The sequence below is a fragment of the Pagrus pagrus genome (genome assembly GCF_965226575.1).
Source record: "Pagrus pagrus genome assembly, chromosome: 1".
Lineage (NCBI taxonomy): Eukaryota > Metazoa > Chordata > Actinopteri > Spariformes > Sparidae > Pagrus > Pagrus pagrus.
Genome location: NC_140185.1, coordinates 23,843,452 through 23,869,960, shown reverse-complemented (window position 1 = coordinate 23,869,960; position 26,509 = coordinate 23,843,452). Strand labels below are relative to the sequence as shown.

The following is a 26,509-nucleotide window of genomic DNA, read 5'->3' as shown; positions in this document are numbered from 1 at the left end:
TTTTTTACAGTTTAATTGTTTTGCCACTTTTGTAATATAATGTTCTGTGGATTTGGTAGCTCACTAGATGTAAGTTAATCTCTTGTCTATAAATTTGACAAATAAAAAACCTTGAGCCAGCAAAACACCACAATAGCTGGTACAGAATGGTATGAACTAACCCTTCTTAGACTTTTGTTACATATATACATATATATTTACACATACAAATCCAAACAAGTTTGCAAAAACATGCAACACACCTCCTTTTTTTCTCTCTTCCTCTATTTTTCTCATTTATCAAAACATATAGTAGAAACACAAACAGACGTTTGAAGCATTTGTTTTTTTTCACCTCCAGGCTTCACAAGGTTTCTAGCATCCACCCTTTCCCTCCTTTATCTGTGTAGTTCAATACAATAGAGCAGCACAAGATATTTGAGATGAGTTTTTTAAATTCACTGATTTGGTTGTGCGGCTTTTGTAAGTGTGTGAATGCCGGCATGGTAGTAAGTGCGTGTGCTTTCCTCCTTCAACAATACAAACTCGTCTATTGGCCGCTCACACAGAGTGGCACCCGCTCTCCTCCTATAAGATGTCCACCTCGGTGCTGTCAGTGTTGTAGAGCAGCTCGGATTGGATGCTGCCTGCAAGTATTTACTGACAGTGTTTACTGACACCGGAAAGAGCTGCATCTAAATACCTGCCTCTGCATGAACACAGGTTTTTTGACTAAAGCAGGTGCATCTGAAAGTCGGATCAACAACACAGACACTTTGATGGTCAGAATTCCAGAGACATGTGCAATGTCTCATGTTGATTGTGAAAATGGCACAGCCTCCAGAAGTCATGAAACCACACCAAGCAGATAGAAAAGCTGATGCCTTCAAGGGCTTAGTTTAATTACATTAATGTCCCTGATTTCTGCAATTCTGCTTGACATCCTTGTTGCCTCATTTGTTGATGTTTTTTTATATCTGTTTGCAAGTTAGGCTCCAGGTCCTTCTGCCTTAAATCTCTAATAACCATTGGATGAAAATACAATGTAATCATGTTGGCCTGCCTGGCACAGTGTCTGGAGCAGATACGTATGGTCATTCCACATCTTATTACAGCTTATTACTGCAGTCATGTGCATAATCACTTTATGCTTTTCTCATGTGTGAGTAACTTTTGCATCCTCATCTGTCACCCTGCTTTTTCAGCCATGGTGTTATATCCAGTGTGTCACCCATGTCAACAGGAGGAAATCTAATTGTTTGTTTTATTATGATGACTTCTCAAGGATAAAATAAGAGCAGTGGCAGTTCACTGAAAAAGCCTTATTGTGTTTGGCCTTCACAAGCAAAATACTTAGTTTATGTACAACATTTTATCGCAGTTTGCTCTTGACCTTATCTCTTGCGCTAAATGTAATTTTTTAATCGTGCTACTGGAGAGCGTAAATATAATTTGGTTACATAATGAAAAGAGTTAAAATATAGAGAGTGAGCAGGGTGGTGTGCTGTGCTGTTCGGTTTCACAAACTGAGCTCCTGAATTTTTCCAGAGCAGAATTTCTCATTATGATGTATAAGCGCAGGAAAGACCAGAGCAATGGGATGTGTTTCATGTTGTGCTCTGTGTAAGTGTAATGATGTTGGGGTTCGGTGCTATGTTGATTCCATCTTGGCTGTTCTGCAATAATTCAGAAGAGGAGGAGGAGGAGGGGGCGGGGTGGTGGTGGAGAGGCACCATTTTACTCCTCCAATCCCCCTTCGCCACCACTGGAATATAATCCGCTGTCTCCTGACCTTCAAATCATGCAGCGCTGCAGTCATTTCAATTGGCCCGTCCGCCATTAGCGTGAAATGTCCTCTAGCCACTCTGCTTCTGCACATGGAAGATTTCCTTTCTCCCAGCATGGTTTCCCCTCTTCTACTTTGCTCCTTCCCTCCATCTCGCATTCTATCCGCCATGCCCCCTGAAGCCTGGCTGCGATGGAGGGTGGGAACCTCTTGCACTAAGGAAATGAGCCACCACAGGAGATGCTGTTGGTCAAAAGACGGGATGAAAAACACTCACTCCATTAGACTCTGATATGTTTGTGTTGCACCGTGTTCCTTTCGAAAAAAGAAACATGTTTTAGTATATACCTTACAAAAGATAGATATGCGGTTTTACAGCAGCTGTCAGTGCATGTATGACCTTTACAATTAAAGACATCTCGGTCAAGCAGGGTGCTGACATGCGGTACAATATGCATTTTTTTTAATAACAATTTTGATACAGAAGGACAGAAATATTTCATCGTAATCATAAACAAGCGGTGACATCGGTGCATCCTTAAATAAACATAAACATAAAGGCCGATGGCTAGTTCGTGGTCGCAGGGTTCGTTGGAGCGTGCCAAGGGTAGCTCTCCTCATCGCACTGGAAATAGGGAAGGAGATATACTGACTGGGGCACAGAATCACGTGCCAGAGCTCAGCATGTGTTATGTTGCTGGTAGATAGATAGATAGATAGATCAATTATTGAAAGAGGACATATTTGATATGATCTGAATATTAAAAATATATCAGAGGGCAAACAACATCCATGGCTGTCTTCAGATCTGTGCTGAGAGATGTGTGTCAAATCTCCAGAGAGATGCTTTATTCAGAAGGGTCAAGGGGTTCTCTGACTGTTTGATAAGATGCAAGAATATTTTTTATTTTATTTTTGTTGTTCATTTATAAAAAGTAGTGTAAAAATGTCATCCGCACCTTTCAAAATTATGTTTATTATCAGCATGCCTCATAAATTATTATTCCTCCATATTCATAACGACAGATAAATATCCTGTGACCTAGAATTCGTCTCACGATAAAACATCATTACACAAACACATATCTCAACATCTCCGTGTTTTTTTGTTTTTTTTTCTTTCCCCAAAACATGTAGTTTTCCTGGTTGTGCGCCGAGTGAATTTGGCGCAACCTGTCACTGCTTATTATGTTTCTGGGACAATAACAGTTGGAAATGTGTACTTCTATATGCATATACTGACTGCCTGAGTGTGTGCCAGCTTTGGGAAAACACTGACCCAGGTGCAGGGGGTGAACTGATGAGATGTGTTTACACAGATATTTACACAGCCATTGTGTCCCCTGCTTTTACACAAGTTCTCATCGGAAACCTTCCCTGAAGTCTATTTCTCCCTACTGGTTGTTATTACATACAGTGTACATATTTATGATTAATGACCCCACTGGGGTGTATCCATAATGCTGTGACCTCAAGGTAAAATTGAAATGCATGCACTGGATGTAGAGCATTCTTATATTATTGCCCAATATACTTAGCAGCCATTACATTTGTTGGCACTGGTGAAAATAAAACAGAGGGCTATGAGGTTTCAAATCAACAAGGCCACTCTAAGAAATGGACTTATTGGAATTGCATTAAGTTGATTAGACTGAGAAATGAATACTATTTACAATGGAGCAGTGTTAAACACTCTTGTTTCTCCCAGCTATAGGAGTGCATTGACAGTCAGTCAGCATCAATTAAATCTCCTGATCTGTATATCCTGAGAGGCCGGACTTGTTGTCTTCTAATAAAGCCGGTCTGTGGCAGCAGAATGTTTCATTTCCTCTTGGAGATTGCCCTCAGTAATGCACAGTGCTTATCATAGTCCTGGAAAAGGACTGCAACAACACAACGTTCTGATGCTTGATACCCAGATCAACCTGAGGCCAGTGCTCACAGCACTTCTAAGCAGAGGTTGGACTTATTTAGTCGCACTGAACCATGGCCATTCAGACTCAGAAAACCGCCTGCTTTTTGAGTCATTGCGTGTTTGGTTTTAATGTTACAATGCATTGTTGAGATATTAGTCAAGTTAAAAAATATTGCTTTAGTCTATACATGATTAGATTTTTTTTTCTCTCTTTTGGAAGAGATGGTATTTTGGGAATATTATAAGTGGTTTATATGTGTCTGTTTGTGCAGATGAAAATGAAAAATGGGGTCTGGGAAGGACGGGGTTGTGAGGGGGCCAAGCTGTCCCTGGCCATTCATTCTCTCTGGCCCCCCTGTCTAATTAATGGGCCACGTTGATACACGTTATTGCACCAGAGGGTCTGTCACTCATTAATCATGTGACCTTCTGTGGCACAGTTAATGACCTTGGAGGAGTAGATCAGCTGGAGATGGCTGAAGCTGTGGAATTAAATTGTTTCTGGAAGTGGTCATGGTCACATCAGGCACTTTAACAGCCACTCTGCTCAGGCCCTCTCCTGTTACACCTCAGTCTGTGTCTCACCCATAGGTTTCTGCAGGCTCTGCCACAGGGATGGGCAGGGGAATTTCAGACACTGGGGCTCAGGATTAGAGTAGGCAGGGGATGGAACCAATGTCGAACTCAAATCACTCAGTTATGACTTTATTGGCTGATTTCCTGCATGACCACTGCCTGTCACTCTTCAAATCACTCATAAAAGAACCTACTTGCACCAACTTCTTAAAAAACTTATGTCGTCAAAGTTCTGTGATGCAGCTCAATATTTGGTGAAGTTTTTCATTACAGTTTCGTAACTGCGTGCTAAAACTTAAAAATCTTTTCCATGCTTTAATGAAACCCATAATTTTAATCAAATTATTTTTTGAAATCATTTCAACACTTTTATCTGCAAAATGACAGGTTGTTGCTGCCTCTAGAGGTTGCAGACTCTTTGCAAATTGTAGCGTAATTGTTTTTGTGAAAGTTTTTGTGCAGTAATAGATAGTTTCATACAGCAGATGGAAAGTATAAACCCCTTGTGTCTACAAGATGAATTTGCAAAATAGAGTTATGTTTATGTACTGTGTAACATATATCACAGTGTCACCTGTAACTTTAATTTAGAGCAGGAATGAGTACTCAGTTAATTGATAAGTAGACACAAAATCATTTTACAGCAATTGTAATAATCATCTGAATCATTAATTGAGAATAACAGAAAAAAACATTAAATCAACATGGTCGGATGGGTGAAATATTAACTAAAACAGAGAGTGAAAACTGACAGAGTACAAGTAGAAGCAGGTCTCACAGAAGATTTTAATTGAGACTTGAAAGATTCTACTCAGGTGGCTTTCTTAATTTCCTCAGATAGGAAAGGAGCAATTATGAAGAAAACACAGACGTCCTTAGCACCTGGCTACTGGGGCCACAAAGAAAGTCTAACTGCACTCTAAATAACAATTGTGGTGGAAATAAATATGCAGCAAATTGCAGTAATCAAGCAACCATATCACCATATAAGTAAGGCTGACATAATCAAATATTTTAAATTACTCACCACAGTCAGAAACCATGCTGTTCCATTCTTTTTATTTATTCACTCTTTGTCTGTTATCAAAAACGACACGTTGTCAAGAATGTCAAGAATGATAATGAAAACTAAGATTTATGTAAGGTTAATTATGAGACATTTTGTGTCATCCAGTTTTTAATAAAGCACTGATAGTGAATGTCTAATTTCATAAAGTTGGTAAGGTCAATGGAGAGAGAAAGTTGAGTGTTGTCAGCGTAACAATGAATACTGATTTAATGATATGACATTAAATGGGACAAACCAATGAGCTAAAGACAGGACCCTGGGTTACTCCACAGTTCACATGTGCCCACATTCACTTAGTATAACTTCAACAAAAGTTGGACCTAACAGTAACAAAAAATATCAACGTATACTGTAGCATGTGTGCTGTATTGCAGACTCTATTGTACAACAGTTTCTCTATGTGACCACAATGTAAATAACTATATACATGTATGTCTTCCAAAAGTATGTTTACCGGTGCTTCACAACCCTTATTTTATTTTACTTTTTAGTCCAAATACTGTTATTTTGTGTCACTAGAAATAATGTTTATTGAAATCAGGAGGTTTTAAATTGTTTTTCTGAAGGAAGGCAAATCAGGAAACCCACGAGTAAGAGAGATTATTTCTCTGCCTAATGGCTGAAGCAAGTATGACAATTATATTTCAATAGCTACCATATTTATAATTAACTATTTTGAGAGAAACTAAATCATTTCAGCATGTGTCCAAAGTTTAAATGATGATCGCGTCATGGCTGCCACCTCCTTTTCACAATGGCAGCATTAAAATGTTAGCTTTCTTCTCAGTGACATTGAAATGGAGAGATTTTGTTTATCCCCGCCTTTGTTTATTTAACATTTTGCTCAGCGGGGGAGTTTCAGATAGATTGTTTTCAAGACAGTCCCTGCAGACAGCGAGCAAACACTCTACAGCTTCATCAAACAGAACAATCTTCAACTTTCCCCTTCTGCAGTGTGCAGGGAAATGTGACTGAGAAGAACATCATAATGGAATATGATTGAAATGATCGTCATAATTTTGCCGTCTGAGTCTGTAACAATATGCAAGCTCTGTTTTTTAGAGGATTTATTTAGAACTATGTGTAAGTTTACCATTACACGGGGAAAAAAAACACATTGATGGATGAAAACATTTCATTTTCATGTGGCAAACATTTGCAAGTTTTGTTATTAATAAATTCACCCATGTGTGATGGATTCTAGATTTTTTTTCCCCCTCACTAAGAAAGCATCAACAGACATTTGGGCACATGAAATCCAACCTGAGATACAAAGAGCGAGCTAAAACAAATCTTTGTGAGCTGAAAAGTGAGTTCACCCCTGTATGAAATGAGTTCTGAATTGGGCTCATTCCACATTTGTGACTCCTCTTTGTGCAAATGTGAGCCAGACAAGGTTTGATGGCAGCATGGTAGCTTTATTTTTTTGCTCATTTAAAAATATACTTTTGGAGTCAAAGGAGTCGAAAATCCATTGTCAAAAATGGCATGTTCAATGTCAGCATACAGATGTCCAAATCTTTGTGTGGGCAGTCATGGACGTTTGTGAATGTACTCATTAAAACACATAAAATCAAACACACATATAGACCGTGCCATTATCCATCTCCCTCTCCCACCACCCTCTGTCTCCGTCTTCCTTCTATCTCTCCTTCCACCGTCTTTCTCCTTGTTGCAAGTGCAGGCTTGATTAATATTTTCCACTGTTCCGTAACCATGGCAATAAGGTCACTGCATATGATACTTAATTGAATCTTCCCAGTGCTTTTGTGTGCATCTCCTGTGTCCGGACAATAAAAATCTTCCACTGATGACTCCAACCCCCTTCCTTTACTCCACTCCCCTCCATCTCTCTTTTCATTTTGTGGCCCATGAATTTATTCATTTGTTTCCTCTGCTATCTCTTTCTTGTACTCCTTTTCTTTCCCGGCCTCTCTCTGACCTATAGTCTACCTTGTCCTGTTAGAGCGTTTTCTCTTTTTTTGTTCAAACAGTGTTTTCTTGCATGTCTTGTCCTTCAGATAGTTTGATTCTTCGAGTGTAAAGCCAAATTCTGCTTTTTCTTTTCTCTTTTCTTTTTTCTTTTTTTTTTTCGTCTTTTCTTTTACACCCACCTGCTGGAACAGCCATTGATGACTTAATGCTCTTAAATGCCAGAGTACCACCCAGTACCAAGGAGGGGTGGGCGATATGGCTCTAAAATAATATCTCAATATTTCAGTAGTATTTCTAAGATGATTATATTCACAATATGACAAAATACTAGAGCTGTCAAAATTGAACAAAACTGATCTTTAATTTGATTATTCCCCTTTTTTTTGCACGTTACACAGATAAGAGAGCACAACAAGAGACATACTGAATTGTAAAGGGTATATTTGTTTCAACATATACCCACACATTACAAAATTTGTAGTTTGTAGTTGTACAGTTGTTGATTTAAACGTAACAGTTTGCCTTCAGATATTCAGTGAAACACTAAACTGCTTGATAAGGTAAAATATTTTTTGCCCCTTTTTGTTGTTACTGTCTTCTTGCGCTTCTAATGCATGACCATGGTTTGTTGTTCATCTGATCTTGTGTACCTCAACCACTTAAACACTGAACACTGAAGTCGTTTCCTTTTTTTGGAACGTCCTTCACCACTGTGGAGCCAGTAGCAGTGTTACTTTCGCTTTCATCCATGCTTGTTATTGCTGTGTGTAATGGTATGATGTCATTATCTCAACAAGTCGGAATATTGCAGATATCATGATATGATTTTTTAAAATCATATTGAAAAATATACCATTATTATCTTGAACAATATATGCCACACCCAGCTCCTCTTTCCATGGCCTTTTGCCCCTTCCTTGTTGGCTTTCTCTTTACGTTGCTTCCTACTTTTCTTCCCATGCAGCATTTGCATACTCAAATCAGTCTCAGGCACAATCATTAAATTGATTTCAAACAACACTGATGACTCAAGTGGTGAAACAAAAAGCCTTGCAGCCAGAAAACCATTGTGACACAAAGTGAGCTGCTGACACAGGGTGCTCTCCGAGCAGGTGTTCTGATTAATGCCTAACAAATTAGGGTCCTCTAAGATCCGGACATAAGTGGGAGACACGTCCCCTCTTCACACAACACATGGACCAACACATAAACACATGCTGACTGAGTCTTTGTTCACGCAAGTATGGTGGCTAATCCATGACAAGAGGGGATACAGGTTCACAGGGAGAAAACACTGGAGTGGATAAAGAGTGGCAGGGTGAAGAGGAGGTGGTGGAGCTGGCTGTTCAGAACACCACGATGGATATAGAAACTAAATACATTCTCTATCAATGTTTGATCGCCCTGATTCAGATGTGATACATTTTCATTCTCACGTTTTTATTCAGCTTTGTACGCAATCAGCCTTTTGAACAATAGAAAAAGATACGTTTTAAAATGCATGACATATCATTGAAAGAAAAGGGAAAAAAAGCCTTATTTTTGCAGTGGTACTTTGCAGGTCATTTTCTGGAAAAGGTCAATTTTGTAAATGTTATTACATAGTAAGGGAGTTGTGTTCTGTTCTGTTCTAATAAAAGTGTGGCAATGATCTTGAGGCAATCATTAGGCTCAAATAAAACAGAGAAAGATAGGGTAAGAGACAGGACGAGGAAAAAAGTACACATCAGATTTGACATATGCACCATAAAATAACCATTAGCCTTAATCTGAAGTGACGGTCTATCAATAATGTCACTCTGAAAATAGGACAGGTTTGTTGCTCTCTTTAAATCACCAGGGACTCCATATAGCAGAAAAAGCATGCAGATATAGGAAATGCATTAAGGCTTGATGTTAATGGGTGTGGTGGGAGCTGTGGGACACGCTCGGGCACAGGAGGACATCGCTCACCTCTCACTAGGTCATCGGCCTGAGACACCTGCCTGGTCTCAGTCCTGGAGACAACATCTGCAGTTATTAAACTCAGCAGTTTATGTTATTCAGTAGGGTATTATTGACTATGTGTTTTGATAAAGATTTATAGCTCAAATTTTCTCTCTTTTTATCTCAAAATCTTGAAATATGTCACACATTTCTATACGCTTTAGTTGTAGTCTTTTTAATGTAGTGTCCAGTTTTCATGATTGAATATGGCAAATACATGTGAACCCTCAGAGGGGTATCTTTCTTTTTTTACTTTCAATTTTTTTTTTTTTTTTGCAATTTTCAATATTAGCAATGGAGTAATTTCTGTAAATTCTATAAATTGTATTGTTAAAATGTCCTCTACCACTCAGTCTAAATCTCCAAACCAAACTCATCTTAATCTTATACAGTCCCTTAAGCATACACAAAGCACATACACTGTCACTTTCAAAGATATGCAAACATGCATGCAAACAAGCACGGGCAACTGCACTTGCAGAAACACGCACGCACACACGCTCACTCACTTGCATTCACTAACCAACCCCTTCTCCCCTAATGGGGCATTTGTGTACAATCAAACTTGGTGTTGCATATGAATGGACCTATTAATGAATGGGACATGCACGCAGTGTCTGCCGGCTTTGAAAGCCAAGAGCAGAGCACGCTTCTTTTCTATTACCATGTTTAATATGGAAGCACGTGGAGGCTATAGTATGCCCATCTGCTCCTCACACACGCCCCTCAGCCACCCCACTTCTACCATGTGCTGGCGTAACAGGCAGGCATTGTAGCAACAAGTGTCTGCACATTACCACGCTTGCCAGCTCCCCTCACTTGGCAGCGAGCCTGCTAAGCTGCCCGCCCCCTTATGAGAAAAAGACTTGATTGTGCCAGGGGAGAGAGCTTAGGGGGTCGACCGGGAAGAGGGACAAGGAGGGGGGGTTGATTTACATACTGCAGTTTAGGCGACACTCATCTGATTTTAAACGGCTCCAAAGCAATTAAGGGTCATTAGTCCTTTTGTTTTCTGTTGTGCCACAATGCAGCAGTGACGGCATCTGAGGCGCAGTTCCCCCAGTGGGGGCAGCCTGTGGGAATGTCAGCACTAACAGGGTCTGTCTCCCACCCCTTCCTCCCAATTCATGTCTCCTACCATTGACACAGCTTTCCTCTGTGTGTAAACAAACACTCAGCACCAGCCTGGCACTGCAAGGGAAGCCACTTTGGCAAAGACCCAGCTCTGGAGTGTGCAGCTGGTTCAGGAGGCACAGGCTGCTTATCCTAATTATCCTCATCATGACAACATATGATATAATTTGCAAATTGGCAGCATTCAATTAAATTTGCTTCTGGCAAAGACATATTTTCACACAGCAGCACAGTGTAAACAGAAACATCGCCATCTGAATTTTGGCTCTTATTTTAGTTTAACTGGCTCCATACAGTACAGTGCTTTATGTTGATGAATGTACTGTAAATAGATTTGATGTGTTAAATAAATGCTATCTATAAATGAGAATTCACTGCACTATAGAACACAAATAATGGTTTTGTTTCTCACAGATGCAGCAATCATCTCTTTTTGTGTTTGCTTTCTACACACTCAAGTGGAAATGAACTAACATGAAGTAATTTAAAAACATCCCCCTGAATATAATAGCGGCCTAAAGAGTGGATGTGATCAAGCAGGTATTTTAAATAAGATATAATACAGGAGAATAACATTGCCTCAAGGTCAATCGTGCAACTGTAATGAAGGCTGGGATGTATCCTTCAATATGCTTATGCCTGTATCTTCCATTACTCACCTAGCAGGCAGCGGTGTGTGTTAAGCACCCCTGCTACTGTGAAAAGGCATCAAAGGCAGCAAAAAGACAGGTATGGTATAGAATGTGAATGTTCACATGTCCATTTGTGTGGCTGTAAGACCCTCCGCAGTTGGTATAGAAAAACACTTACTGCTAATGTAAATAGCAAGGCAGCATAAATCAGGAGCCACGCGCAGCCCGGGAGAATATCGTGTAATAGTTATTGCGAAATGAAGTGGCATTGGGATCAATATCCCACTATATCTCACTCTGGCGTAATGGCGCAGAGGGAAGCTGGAGGCCAAGGGAGTCCGGTCCCTCCACCTCACCACGGGCCTATAAATCTGCCTGACCTGCAGCCCGCTTATTAAAGTGCATACGCAATCGGCAGCCGCCATCCAAAAATACAAGCTTACTTACTGACCTGGAGTCAGGGGAATGGATGCCTTTACCTTGTCTAAGGGCAGGGGTTAAAGGCTGATTGAGTCTGTAGCATCATCACGCCATACTGCAGAGAGAAACAGGGAAGTGTTGGTTTTAGCTCAGTTTTAATGATACTAATATAATTCAAGACGAAGTCTGAATGTCAGCACTGCAGGGAATACTGTAGATTAATTTCTGTTTCTGTTACAGTAAACCCCAGAATGTTGTGTGTAGGTTTTTTATATTCTATTTATTAATGAATTAATTTGTCTGTTTGTCTTTTATTCATAGTATCTTGAGGCACATTTTTTTTTCTGCCAATGTGACGCCAATCGTGCTCTCTAAGCTCGCCAAAATGAAGCCAGAGACTTTTGTTTGCAGGGCTGTCACAAATTATTTCAGGAGAAAGGAAATTATTTTCCCGGTTGAGATTTTTCTTCATGACAATTGTCTAGTTGATTCCAAGTTTGAATTTTATGACCACGCAACCACAACTAATGGGGGTTTGCTCATGGTACACATGGTGTTTAGATTCTTGCATTGTTTGTGTCATTCTCACACTTGAGAGAAAGACATGTATAAGAAATATCAACGCATATTACGAATGCATTGTCCATAGTGGCAGTGGAGAAAAAAAGGTGTTTTTGAAACAGTTCGTGTTCTGCTTTGCTTGGGATCCAAAGACTCAAATGATGAGGCTTAAGATTTTGGATGACAGAGGAGCAATCTGGACTGCTGTACAAAAGTGCTCTGAATGACTTGAGAATGCAATGGATTGCTCCAAAGAGGAGTGGTTTTTGATTTACATATATACATTTTTTTTTTTTGTTTTCTGAGAAAGAGAAGTCTTTCTGGTGGCTTTTTATGTATTTTATGCATAATATGTCTGTGGAGTGTATTTTTCTTATCCTCAGGTTATAATATAACTTTATAACAAACAGCACAGAGCCCGCAGACAGAATTGAGTGCAAAATAACAATATGGTGATAATGGCTGTCTGTCTGTGATTTGCCACATTATTCAGGTTTTATCCATTCATGCACAAGATCTTGTTGCAAGCTTAGTACAGCCTTGAGGCAGATATTATTGGTCAGTAAGATGGATGTTGGCAAAAGGGTATGAATTGTAATTGTAATAAACAGAATGAACAGTGAGACCTATGGCTCCCTCTTGATTTCTTTGAGACAATTGTTTGAAGACTGTGGACAATGACACACTTCTCTTCTGTTTTACAGGACTGTGAAGGAAGGTTTCATCTGTGTCACAGTTGGTAAGTGTTTCCTTGAAACCTTTGTTTGTTGTTTTTGTCATTGTAGTTATCAGAAAGACATTATCAGAAAGTTTGTGTTGTAAAGATTTAATCTTTAAATAACCTCTTGAGAACTTGACTGGAGGGGAAAAAAAGGGTTGGAGTTTAAATTATAAGAGAGGTTGTGTCGAAGGTCTTTAGTGATATATTCATTGTATGCACATATGCCATTATTTCTAATCTATACCCCATTATTGACAATAAATGAGATTGTCAAGGTTCTTTTGGGTAACATCTTTGGAAAGAACCATGTCTTTGTGTGCTATGGTTCAAAGAATGAACTTGACCTTATTTAAAGTAAACGGACGTATGATTCTCTTCATTTTTTTTCATTAATTACATTATTTTATCAAACTGTCAATGGTGAGTGAGTGGTAAAATCAGTTGGCTGCAAGGTCCGCTTTAAATAAATGAATAAGAAGACAAATAAATGTTGTATCATTTGTCTAAGGTAGATCTGCATTTAGTTCTTAGCCTAAAATTAAACAGTATAACATAAACATCCTAAACCCAACAAAGAAATGTGCAACATAATTATTTTAAAGTCATGTATGATTAAAAAATAAAATCAAACTTTATTATTAGCAAATTACCTCTTTCTCTTTCTCTTTCTCTTTCTCTTTTAAGAACACATAATAGAAAATGACTCCAACAGAGTACAAAAACTTAATTGCTACTATGTAATAGTTATTGCGTGTACTTAACAGTAATATAAAAATGTGTCATGCTATGTTCTGCCTTTGTAACCCTAACATTATATTGCAAAAAATAGTATTTAAATCTTAAAGTCACTTCACGAATTGTTATCAGAAATAGAAACTGGTGATGTTTTATCGGTGAAGTGTGAAATGATCTTAAAGTTAAGAAAACAAGAAATCACATGAAGCAAACAGCTTGCCCCCACAGGCTGTCTCATGTACAGTGATGGTTGATTAAATTATTACATCTTACTGAAGACTCTTGTATTGATATCTTCAATATGCATTCAGCATTTTAAATGTCTTATGTCAGAGCTGGATTGATTTTAAGGCAAGCCGATAATTAGCCGTTCTTATGAGATAATCTTATGATGGTTTAATATGAGTGACAATTCAAGCGATCCTTTCTAATTAGCTGTCTGCATTGAGCGGATGTGCTAATCAACACCAGTGAACTGGTGTTTTATTTTCTTTAATTCAATAATCTACTCAAGTGTAATTTTATAGCTGTGAAGTGCACTTATATTAGTGCATGTAATGATCATTTGTTTGATAGCACACACACACACACACACACACACACACACACACACACACACACACACAGGCATAGTGGTTCTTTATGAATCTGGATAACCATTACAGAGTAATTTAATTGTCATCACCTTCATGCTTGTTTACTGTTTTTTAGTGAATTTGAAATATAACGAGCCTCCTCACACACACACACACACACACAGTGGACACCTCTTCTCCGACCTGCCACCGCCCTGACCTTGAACCTAGAAGGGTCAGCAGTTCAGAGGATGAAGGTGGGGATGGTCTGCTTTAGCAGATCATCACAGGCGCTGAAAATGAGAAAGACTGAGAGTTGGAGCAGGCTCGGGCCACTCCACACTGCACTACAAAGCAGTTTGTACCACAGGTGATACTCTTAACAAGATCTGATGTGTAGAAATCACATGTAGATGTACGCTGCAGACTGACCTTTGCCCTCTGTGTGTTAGGATCTGTGACCAGGGGCTGACCCGTAATCCTCTCCTAAATGGTTTGACAATAGAGAGACGTATTGATCTGGTCAGTCTCCTGGCAAAAGGGTCAAGAGCCTGATACACAGCCAGAGTCTGCTGTGTGTCTGCAGGTAGAGTGGAGTCACCATTACTGGAGGCCCACCGTTCCACCACCTGTAGTCATATGCTCAGCTACGGTATGTGTGGAACGGGCTTCAGTTTCAGTTTGTGGCACAGACAGGCTTCATACATCTGCTCCTGCGTCACTTGCTTCGCTACCTTAATTAGGATTACAATGAGGCTATGTGTAAAAAATCGAAAAAATAACACATTAGAGGTTGTATGACAGGCTCAGGAAATGGCTTCTTTTTCTCTTTAAGACAGCACAAATTGGTTAAAGTAAAGCTTATGCCTGAGAGCTTTGGTAACCTACACCACCTAACCCCCCACTCCCAAAAAAATAACACATGTCTGCGAGCTCCCTCTCAGAGCCCCCAGCTTTCCCCACTGCGCCTGGGCGGCTGCTCTCCTCTGGGCTCACCCAGAGAGGGCTAGCCAGCTCCCACATCTGGCCAGACAGAAGAACAGAGAAAATACTAGGAAATTCTCCTGCCGACCACTAGTTCTCCCTCTTGCATACTGAAACCTCTCCTCTCTCGCTCTCTCTCTCTCGGATTCTTTTGGAGTGACCGGTGATAGAGCAACATCTGGAAGGAGCAGCAGTTTTCTTTCCTCGTGTTTTTTCGGGGAGATCTAGGCCCCCGATAATCCGTCTCCCTCCTCATTAAAGGAGCTGAATAAACACAGGCCTCTTCCAGTTGTTCCTATGAATTTCCTCACCAGGCGTCAGGAGACCCGAGCAGGGGCTACTGGATCAAAGCTGCCGGCAGCCCCATGTGTGCCGAGAGTGAGAGTGCGTTCCGGGGTTGGGCCCATTACCTTTCTCCCTGGGAGCCTCGGAGGGGCCCTAGGTCACTGGCTGTCAGCTCTTTGGCCCAAGCTCAGCAGAGGAAGAGGAGGAGGAAAAGGGAAGGGGAGGGAACGGAAAGGAAAGGAAAGCAAAGGAGAGGAGAGGAGAGGAGAGGAGAGGTTAACTTGAGACAATCTTCAGATACTTTATGAGAGAGGATGTCAAGACAGAACATGAGAAGACAGGAGAAAAGTAGATGGAAACAGACTTGCAGGTAGATGAAAGAGAGCTGTGAAGTTTTGGAGGGTAGTTTTTAAGTCTACATGTTTGGCTTGAATGACCTTACGCTCTTTTTTAAGTTGTTCTTAGGGAAAGCTTTTGGTTTCTGTTTTACAAAGTTTTGTCTGTAGAACCCAAATGACTCAATTTTATAATTCTAAGGCGAAAAGTTGTGCAAATCAAAATGCATCTAAATGCCTGTTTAAAAGTCTAATCGCTGGTAACAGAACAAACCCATTGTACTCGTCTATGTGTGTACCACTCTAATGCACTGACCCTGGTGTGACATTAATTTTCTAATTCCCTGCACTTCCTGGCAATCAACTTAGAGGGGCAGTGGTTCGCTGGAAAAGTTTGCAGTGGAGGCAATTAAAGGCAGAAAGCTAAGCAGCAGCAGCAGCAACAAAAGCAGCAGCAGAATCGACGGAGGCAGAAGAGGATGATGCCCTGCGCCGTAATTGTTACTCACTTACTCGGAAAGAAGATAAAATTGATCAAATCGCAAAAAAATCACCAATATTACATGGTCATGTAATTAACTTACCTGGCTACTACCTCCATGATGCCGGGTGCAGATGTGGCTGGAAATGACCATAGTGTTCGTGTTTGTATGTGTGCACCGTCCGTGTGTGCGTGTGTACAAATGGCCCTGTGGTCGTCATCAGGCTCCCATCAGCCCCTCCATTAGTTACTGAGCTGTGGGTCCGTGCTGGAGCCTACCTGCCCTGAATACAGATTAGGAGAGGAGAGTATGGGCAGCAAGCACAATGAAGACAAACACACATGCACGCACGCACTCGCACAAAAGATGGCATTAACATATTATCTGCCGCGACATACAGTGACATATTTTGACACACACTCATAATCAAAGTAATTGCATTTTGCACACCTAAGTGTCTGAGATGTTGCATCATATGCATGGAAAACACTAATGGTAAAAATCATTAAAAACATTTCCGTGTATATTTCCTATGGCTGATAAAAGCACACACACACATCTGATTACCGCCTATCACTGGACACTGACACACCGACCCCTGTGGAGAGCACTTCATCTGGTGCGGGCAGATCATAGCTTACACATTCTGAAATAACTTCACACACAGCAGAGTACACACACTGGCAGCCCAGCACAAAGGCAAATATGGTTGCATACTTCTCCTCTCCTTCTGGAGCCGCAGACTCACGTGCTCGTGACAGGAAATCTGCAGGCAGTCATTACACAGAGCCAAGCAAACACGCAGCCGCCACGCTCACCGATAATGTTTTCACATGTGCCACTGCTATGTTGGAGGTATATCCACGTATGTGTGTGTGTGTGTGTGTGTGTGTGTGTGTGTGTGCTTGATAATAGAGGTAAAATTTATGTGGCAAATAATATCAGTGCAAAGCGATTGTTTGAAATGAAACCGTGTCAGCTCTTGGGTTTTATTTCGCTTCATTCTGTGACAAACACTACAAAACAATTAATTCTGTTTTTTAAATGAATAACTCAATATTTAAAAAAATTGCATATATTATAATTGTTTCTGTAAAACGTCACAATCTTCAAATGAAAATGTCCTAAATTAGCCACAAACCTACGCTAGATACGATGATAAAAACCGAGAGGATGACAATGTTTTTCAGGCGTTCTCACCTGTGATGTTGGGAGAGAGGAAGATTATGAGGCTATAGAAACCTCATCAGTAGTAATGCCTATGTTTAAAGGGATGTCAGAAAAATGAAAAGTGGGTGTCCAGGTCGAGTTCAAGGCCGAAGACCAGGGCACTGCCTTGGGGTTCAGGCAGGAGCTGTAGGGCATGAGGACTGGGGGAAGGGGAGAGGGTGTGTGATGGCTTCTGTGTGTCCCTCTGGCAGTGCAATGGGACCCTTGGGAGACCTGGGTCAGGAGGCCTCCCTCCAGCCCCACCAACCCCGCCCCCCCACCTTGCATTACCGTGCCATTTAAAGCCACCCAGCATCTATTTCCTCCAATAAAAACTAATAACCTTTTCTGTCGGAAATCACGGCAGCTCTTGAGTGCTGGAGCAGAGGCCTGGCTGGATGGCCTGTAATTGCGGTCCAGAAGTCCTCCTTTAGTTTATTTTTTGCAGTGTTTTGGATTTGATTTTTTTTCCCCCCCAGTCCTCTTGGTCCTCTGCGCTTTGCGGCTGATTGCCTGCGCAGCTCGCCCCACACTCAGTAATCAGACAGGAGCTGGAGAGGGGGCAAAACAGCAACTCAAGGACCTTTTATAATTGGGAGGGATTTGGAGGGCAGTTGGACTTTACATTTGGTGTCAGAATAGGTTGTGATGGTGGCAGCGCGGGCTAAAAAACAGAGGTGACAAAGCCCCCCATTGCAGTCAAGTGGTTCATTGTGACGCTGCTATGAATAGTGTGCATGTTTGTCCGTTCTGCGGCTGTCCATTTGTCTTTGCGGGTGTTGTGGCATGATTTTGGAAACAAGCTAAAAGAAAATTTTCTTCAAGTATTTCTACACAATTTTTCCTGAATTTGAATGAATATGGCACTAAATTATATTGAGAGTCTACTATTTTATAGAATCAGAAACCCACTCGTTTTGATTTGTAATTTTTTTTGTTGCAGTGATTCATGGCTGTTCAGAGTCTCTGTTTACATAGTAGATTGTGACGAACAAGGTTTAAGATGCAGATCTGAATGTCCTGGAACACATTATATGTAAGCTAGAATTGCACATGCTTCCTCTTCCTGTGACATTCTGTCATTTTGTACAATTTTCTGCATTACAATTGATGTGAAAGAAAGTGCGAAGAAAACCTTCAAACCAGTAAATAATCCGTATTCATATATACTGTACCGGTGTAACACATACTGTAAATTATTGTAAACAAACCAAACCTTGCCTTTTTTTTTTTTAGATTATCTTAGCATGTTGTCACCCACCCATGTGTTCAGTGACTCTGCCATGTTGTGGCTAAATAGTCGAATAATTTGGCTCACCCAACAGTCTTAGCTAGCTCTGGGCTAACAAGAGGATTGGGGTGAATTCAGATTCATCTCTGCTCAGGATGCCCTGGGGCTTAGAGCCCAGCTTGTCCAGGACTACAAAAGGTCCAGAGTGTAGCCCTGAGCAAACTGCAGTGTGAAAAGAATTGTAGCTGTATGTTTCTCCATCTGTCTTCAGATAATTAAAGTCCGGTTTATCCAAACTAACTGCGCAAATTAACCAATTAAGGTTTTTATCTTATACAGTATATTTTATTCACATATATAGTATGTACAGTCCAAAATTACGTCCCTCATCTTTTTTTTTAATTTCCTTCTCCTCTTCCTCACTTTTTAACTCAGAGGAAGGAAATGGGAAGTCAATATCAATATGCCAGCTCTCTTCTGTAGATCAATCAACAACTTAGCAGTAATTAACTATTTGATCAGAATACATCATAGATGTTCTTTAATATTTGCAGAACTGACTTAAATGAAACATATCCCAGTACAGAGAGGAGGTCGGCGTGTGTGGGTGGGCAATTTTGGGAGGCAAAGTTCAGCAAAATCAAGGGGGTCATTCTAGTGGGGAAAAAAAATAAAAATCTAATAAATTGGCCAGTCTTTAATTGCACAAGGAGACTTGCTTGGGGAGGCACTGCTGCATGCTAATTGAAGAGGAGCCCAAAGCTCTCTTAGGGTCACAGTTTCTGCCTTTGGGTCCCTCCATGCACTGCACAGACATACAGATACAGACAGCATGCCGCCTGTGCCCCAGAGAGCCACTGGCCCCCAGGGCACAGAGGCCACAGCCTAGCCTCGCTCTCTGACAGTACAAACAAATATCTGTAGTCCAGAATACACATTCTTGCTTTCACAGTGCACAGCACTGGGTGGGTATATCTTCTTCATGTGGGAGGGCAGTACTGATCCTTTTGGGTCCCTGTGTGCGTCGGTGTTATAGTGTCAGTGTTAAAGGTATATTTAAGCATTAAGACACAGGACACAGTCACAGATGTTGCTAATGCATTATATATTGTTCTATCAGGTCAATCACTATAATATGGCTCTTCAACCTGAGATGGAATGCAATAATGTAATAATAATATATTGATATCTCAATTTAATGCAAGAGCACATAGCCATGGTTTCTGACAATCTTGAAGAAGCAGTCTGGATCAAGTACATGTACAGTAGAGTGAGAGGCAAACCTGATTTCCAGCCCATATGTCTCAAATGGGTTTCTCATAGTGTTGTATTAAAATATCGATTACATATAGATACTGAATATTTGAAACAGTTTCAATACTAATTTTATGCAGTATCGATACCCCAGTACTTCATCCTCCTCTTTTGATACATGCACTGCTGTAGTGCCTATAAAGTCCAGCCACCTCCAGGAGTAAATGAACTTAGTTGCTGTTGTGCTTAACACGCAGCTTACAAACCTCATTATATTTATCTAGTACAAGTCTGAAATTGTATTCCCTCAATGTTGGCAATTTTACCCCATGGTATCGAACATGGTATTGAATATTGACATTTTTCAAGGTATTGTGTCAAAGTTAGAAATTCCAGTATCATATTTATTTCATAGAACAAAAAGAATATACTTAAAGGTTTACCATATAAAGGTTTATTATATTGAACAAGAGAGTGAAGAGTGTTGTACAGAATTTTTTAAAGAAACTTTCAAAAGGTTAAAATACCTTAATTGGCTTCGCAGCATCAATTTGCCACTGAAATACAGTATACTGCATGACACTTGCTGCTCTTTATACCCACAGTTGTATTTATTTGCACTGTATGTGTGTCTGTCTGCGTGTGTGTGAACTTTACATGCATGTGGACATATAGTTTTTGGTGACAAAAGATACAATTTAAAAGGTCAGAGCGAAAACCAAAAATAACAAAACTTGGAGACTGTGAATAAAAAAGATAGAAAATGTAAACTGGAAAACATGTGTGTTTGTTTGTGTGTGTGTGTGTGTGTGTGTGTGTGTGTGTGTTAGGTTCTAAGCGTGAATGCTTGCATTGTCATCTGCATGCTGTGTGCTCATATGTCTAACGGTGACTCATAGGCAGAGCAGGTCAGATGAGATAAATGTGTTGCTAGACGTCTCAGTTTAGTGTCTTATCACTTACAAGGCAATGAACTTGACTTGAAACTTAGGGAAATCCAATTGGTGAGTAATATACCATAATGAGCAGATCAATGATAATTATGGAGCCTTCATGTCTAACTAAAGATAACACTGTGTGTATGCCATACTACTGCTTGTGGCCTGTGTACGCACGCACGCTTCCATGAATGGGCTTCTGCGTTCATGCTGGTGTGAATATGAGAGAGAGTCATTTGCCATTTTCATCATATTTCAAAATTTTAATTCACATACTGTGAGATTGTTCAACCTCCATAGCTGCACAGCTTCCAGTCTGTTCTGGCCAGGATTGGCTGTGGTTGGCCGTGTCACAAAACCTAAATGGAGGTATTGAGGAGATGAGGCTACCCAAAGTGCTAAAATGGAAGTAAGTGAAGACAATCCCCCAAAATAAGCACTGTAAAATAAACCTTAAATTCATACTTAAAACAAATAGGGTGCAGCATATCACTAGAGTAGCTGCTGTTAGCTAGTTAGCTCAGTTAGCCGTGTAGCTAACGGTCCTATTAGTTGACTTGAGTATGCCTGGAGCTCAGAGTGCTAACACTGCAAGCACAGGGGTCTTGGACCGCAGGGGCTAGCTGGTTAGCGTGCTAACTTCAGCAGATGTCTCTTCTATGCAATACAAAACGTCCAAACTAATATTTCTTCACATTCTGTCGATGGTTGTGAGTGTTGCCTTTCTTTGTAATGAAGCCTTGCTTGACTTTAGCTGATCATTTAGTGCTTGTGATCACATGATGTATGTCAGAGGCTTCAGCATGACTGTTACAGTGAATATAACCTGTGTGTCAGACCAGAGCCCTTCCATTTCACCTTGTGAGTCTGTGTCTGTATGCATGTATGCATCAAGGTGTGTGTTGTTTATTACAACAAACTATTTCTCATCCCCTGCGACAAAGAAGAAATGCAGGCTTAGTAAATGTGTTTCTGCTACTACTGTAACTTCAGTGCATACCTGTAATACCTTCATTCTTCCTGCAGTCTTCAGTGCTGTTTTGAGGAGCTTAGGACGCATTTCTCAACATGTTTACATTCCCAGAATAATAACTCAAGATTTGCAATGTTGCCGCTATTCCAAAATTGTTAGAAATTGCCCTCAGTATAGGCCCATTACTACCAGTCAGGTATAACAATGTAAATCAATCAATATAAATGTAAAAAAAGGCTGATATCATAGTGCGTGACTGACAGTCAGAAGCAAGTACAAGAAAAAATACACATTCAGGGTTGAAAGATGATTTGGGGGCTGTTCATACAGAAGGCAACTACAATTGTATCTTTACATGGAGCTCTTTGCAGTATTCTAAAGTAATTTGATTATAATTTATCTAGAAAGCAGTCAGGGCTTTTATGTTTTCCTTTAAAAACCTTAACACAACCCAGTTTAGCGATGAAACCCAGACAATGAAAGATACTGTCACATACGATGAAGCCAAGCCGAGCGCTTACATTGCCTGATAAATGATCCTCTTCCGCTTGCCTCTTTTTTTTCTGTGTTCTTTCTTTGCGTTCCTGTTTTTGTGTTTCAGAGTATTACTGTATGTTTGTGTGCACACTTCCTTAATTGCATTAAGAGGATGACGCACTTTCTTACTCTGTTTAAGCTCACTTTAATTGCCTCTGAATGGTGCGCGAGGGAAGCAGGGACTGACGGCACAATGTGGACATGCAATTAGCTATCTTTCATAAGACGCTCCGGGGGAAAAAGAGAGGGCTCCAATTCATAAAGGAATTTCACACACAAGGCAACAAATGCTATTTTGTGTCACTGCTGTGGTGGCATCTTGATGGAATGGCATTTCATTCATTAAAGAATCAGACATTCGGAGGGAGCAAGACAGAGGGATCCAGTCAAAGAAAAAGAAGCGGGACTGTGATAAAAGGGGAAAATGCTTGGAGCCTCCTAGGTATAGGTGAGGCGCAAATAAAAAATGAGAGGAGAAAGACTGAAAGATAGGAGAAAGGGTGAGGGAGGAGTGATCGAGGTAGATCGCAGTAGAGACGCGTGGAGGTGTGTGTGCCCTGGTGAATTCTCACTTCAGTTTGGAGAGAGTGCACCCATGATGGCAAAAATGACAGAAAGGCCTGCACTGTAGTTTGAAATTACACGCACAGTTTACATATTCCATCCAATCTGACATATTGAGTTGAATGAGAAGGAGGTGCCAAGTGTTTGAAGGCATAGGGGGGCAACACAAATTCAGGACGCTGCCAAAAAGTGAAATTATTTTAAAGCGCGATGTTTTGATGTCGACTATAAAACAGTGCAAGTGCTTCCTTGTTTTGCTCCGTAGGTAATTCAATCAAAGGAGAAGTAATGTGACCCCTTTGTCTTATTCCAACATAAACTTTTCACATGCCCTCACCGATCATAACTACGGGCCCGGGGTCCATAAAACCTTTACACTTTATAAATATTCATTTCTGTATATCATTTTTTTTTAGGTATGTCCGATGTGGATTGACAATAATATTGTAAGTAGCTCTTAAAACGTGATATTAGTTTACGATCCTTTATCCAGATTGGGACAGGCTGCACATGCATTTTTCATGCGTATAAATTTATAAGTGTAAGGCATTAAGTAAATGACGTCATGCATTAGGTTAATGGCATTGTTGCGACACGTATAAGAAGCTTTTAATACCGTACAATTCAATAGGTAGCTCAAACGGCACGACTGATGCTCTCTATCTCCTCCAGCTGCCCCTCCTTTTTCTTCGCCCGCTCCTTGTACTCATTTTTCTATGCTTTTTTTCCCCTTTTTCATTTTTTCCGTGCCCCCCACCACCACCGTCACCACCCAGTACCCCCTTCCCCCATCTTGGACAATCTCTCTCTGTCTCTCCTGTTCCTCCTCTCTCTCTCTCTCTCCCTCTCTCCCTCTCTCTCTCATCCCAACTCCATTCTCCCTATCCCTCCCTCCACTCTTCTTCATTTAATAGTGGACCTCAGAGTGGTTGCCATGTCGACCAGCCGGCATATTACTATGGCAACCAGTCTGAGCGAGACGAGGCTGCTGATTAGGGAGAGATGTCTAGTGTAGCCTGGCCAGCGGAGGGTGGAGAGGAAAAGGGGGAAATGGTGTTGGGGTGCTACAGGGGGGTTGTATATTATAGGTCTGAACAACGTGTGTGTGTGTGTGTGTGTGTGTGTGTGTGTGTGTGTGTGTGTGTGTTATACGTGTGTGCATCTAAAAAAAAAAGAATTTGTAGAGGCTGGTCAGTTCTCTAATAGTAAGCCAAAGGACATTTTCCTTCAGATTTAAGATCACACTGCTACCTGCAGCGGTGAACTGTCTCGGTGTGTCTGATGGTCTTTTGCTTTCTTGAAAAGAAATAGGAATCTCTTAATCTCTGACAGTGCTAACCATCGTTGCATAGGCTTTTTGTACAGTGTTGAATTCTCTTATCTGGAGCACACCTATGGAAAAATTCTCCTTAATGGATTTATGGTGGAAAAAACTAAATTTCCATATCATACAGGAAGATGCCTTAATGTTTCCCTCAAGGCCCACAGCGCTGAGATACTTTGTTTTGATAGTACATAGGCAAACCTGAGCCAGACTTCAAGTGGTGCTCTTATTGTATTTGGGCAGAGTCATATCTAGTGTTATGACATGTGAGGGACGGAGCAGGCAGAGCTTTTAAAAAGCTTCACCTTCCTCCAAGAACACTAATGAACGCTGTAGAGGATGCCTCAGACCTCCCAGATCCATCAGAGAAACTAATTACAAGATCCAATTAAAGAGAGAGAGGGAGAAGAAGGGGAAGAGAGAAAAAGAGAGAAAGTAGATGGGGAGAGGGGATGGGGTTGGTGGGGGGCAGGTCTCCCTTTACCATTGACCCAGCCAAGCCGTCGGCTCATTCAAGACAGTAATTATAGCTTATTTATTATTCATCCTTGAGCTAAATAAGAGCGTGACATTTCAATAACAATAATAAGGGCAGAAAAAAAATGCAGCACAAACTACAGACTTACTAATTGCAGTGCTCAGAGATTAAACGACTGGAAAAATGTTGTTATTTACTTATTCATAACATCTAGACCAGCCATAAGAGCATAGCCATGCACTTCACTGAAAATGAGTCTAAGGGGCTCTCTCATGAGATCTCTTTGGTGGACATAATCCTCTACAAAACCAGGATGCCATGCCTCCCCTTAACAAGTGTTTTTGGGGGGCGACTTAATGACTTTCTCTCACTGTTTTATTGTGAACATGTCTCATTTCGGCAGATTGGCTTTTAGCACACTATGCTCAATCATAGTGTATAGAGATAATATAATTCCCAAAGCATGCTCAAGTGGAAACAGTTTGAGTTGTGTGTCAAGACTACTAGGAAACGAGTAATGGGCAAGACAACACTTTAAAACTTAACCTGAGTTAGAAAGACTTAATGAAGAGTTATTTGGACATTATAAACACATGTAGTACTGTGTTTTGTGCCATAAGAATACACCATATTCATGCAGTGTTATTAAAGGAGAAAGACTTATTAGGCCCATAACTGAGCAAAGAATATTAAAAGTTAAGTTCACCCAAAAATGATTCAATCATTATCTACTCACCCTCATGCTGATAGAAAGTTGGGAAAGTTTCGTCGTCCGCAAAACAACTGAAGTAGATGGGGACCTGTTTTCCCCGCCTGAAATGGGCGCAAAAGTTCAACCGCGTGTTGTAGGTGCAAATAACGTCTTTTCTAATCAATTTGGGATCTCTGGAGCTTCTGGAGACTAAGATTATGTTGGACATGCTGTATGGAGCCATTGGCATGCGAGTGAGTAGATGAATTTTAATTTTTGAGTGAATTTATCCATTAACATAAGTAAGTAATTCATGTACCAAAGCTTTCTTCTTTACATGTTACTACTACTAACTTAGATATCAGTCTAGTAGTTGTAGAATTAGGCAATAATAAAGACCAACTAAGAGCCAAGTAAGCAACTTGTTAATGGTTGACGTGTTACCAAGATTGTATGTATTTCTTCATATTGTGAACACCAGTGTATCCAGCCTGCAGAAGGCCTACACTCCTCGTCTTCTCATCCTCCTTTTCTCTCCATGCACCCATCTTCCCACCTCTCCTTCCCCTTTGCTGAACTCTGAGGCACCTCATTAAGACTGCCAGCTCTTGGCCTCATTGGCTATGGCAGAGGTGAAGAATATCACATAATCATGAAGTGGAGATGGCATTACACTCTTCACAAATTATAGATGAGCTTTACTGTGTGGCGGCAGGCCTGGCAGACTAGTGCTTAACTTAAGTGACTGCTACAGGGGTCTGCGGTCCCCCTCCTCCCCTCTGAAACAGTCCCTCCAATCAGATGTAACATTTATCGAGAGTGTCTGTACCAACGTCGGGCATTTGTGTATAAGCACACATCGCTGAGTATTGTCTTTTCTTTTTCTTTATGGAAACTGCTCCACTTTACCTTACCTCACAGAGGCTTAGCCAGATCAGAAGACAGCGATGGAGTTCTGCGTGGAGACCTACAAGATGAGGTGTTGTTATATCCAAATCAGATCATGAGTAGGGAACTTCCTCATTAAACATGGATATTGTTGTATGTAAATGCAGCCCATAGTGAGAATGGGTGAGGCTCAAGCTAGTGAAAGTCCATAAACAAAACCCACGACAGTTGTAATTGATTGGTTGTTGAGTACCTATACCTTACCTTTGAATGCATCTGATCAAACAGAGAAGACTTTGTTGTCTTCTGTCA

The 26,509-nt window shown here is 40.7% G+C and overlaps 1 protein-coding gene across 8 annotated transcripts in view; it reads left to right on the top strand.

Annotated features, from left to right (window-relative positions):
• The window catches only part of zfhx3b (zinc finger homeobox 3b), a 344,728-nt gene that overhangs the window by 133,318 nt on the left and 184,901 nt on the right, over positions 1-26,509 (top strand). For all 8 annotated transcript variants that reach the window (XM_084357811.1, XM_084357810.1, XM_084357812.1 and 5 more), the window contains one exon: positions 12,698-12,732. The gene's annotated coding sequence lies outside the window, so the exon portion shown is untranslated. The remainder of the gene's footprint in view (positions 1-12,697; positions 12,733-26,509) is intronic.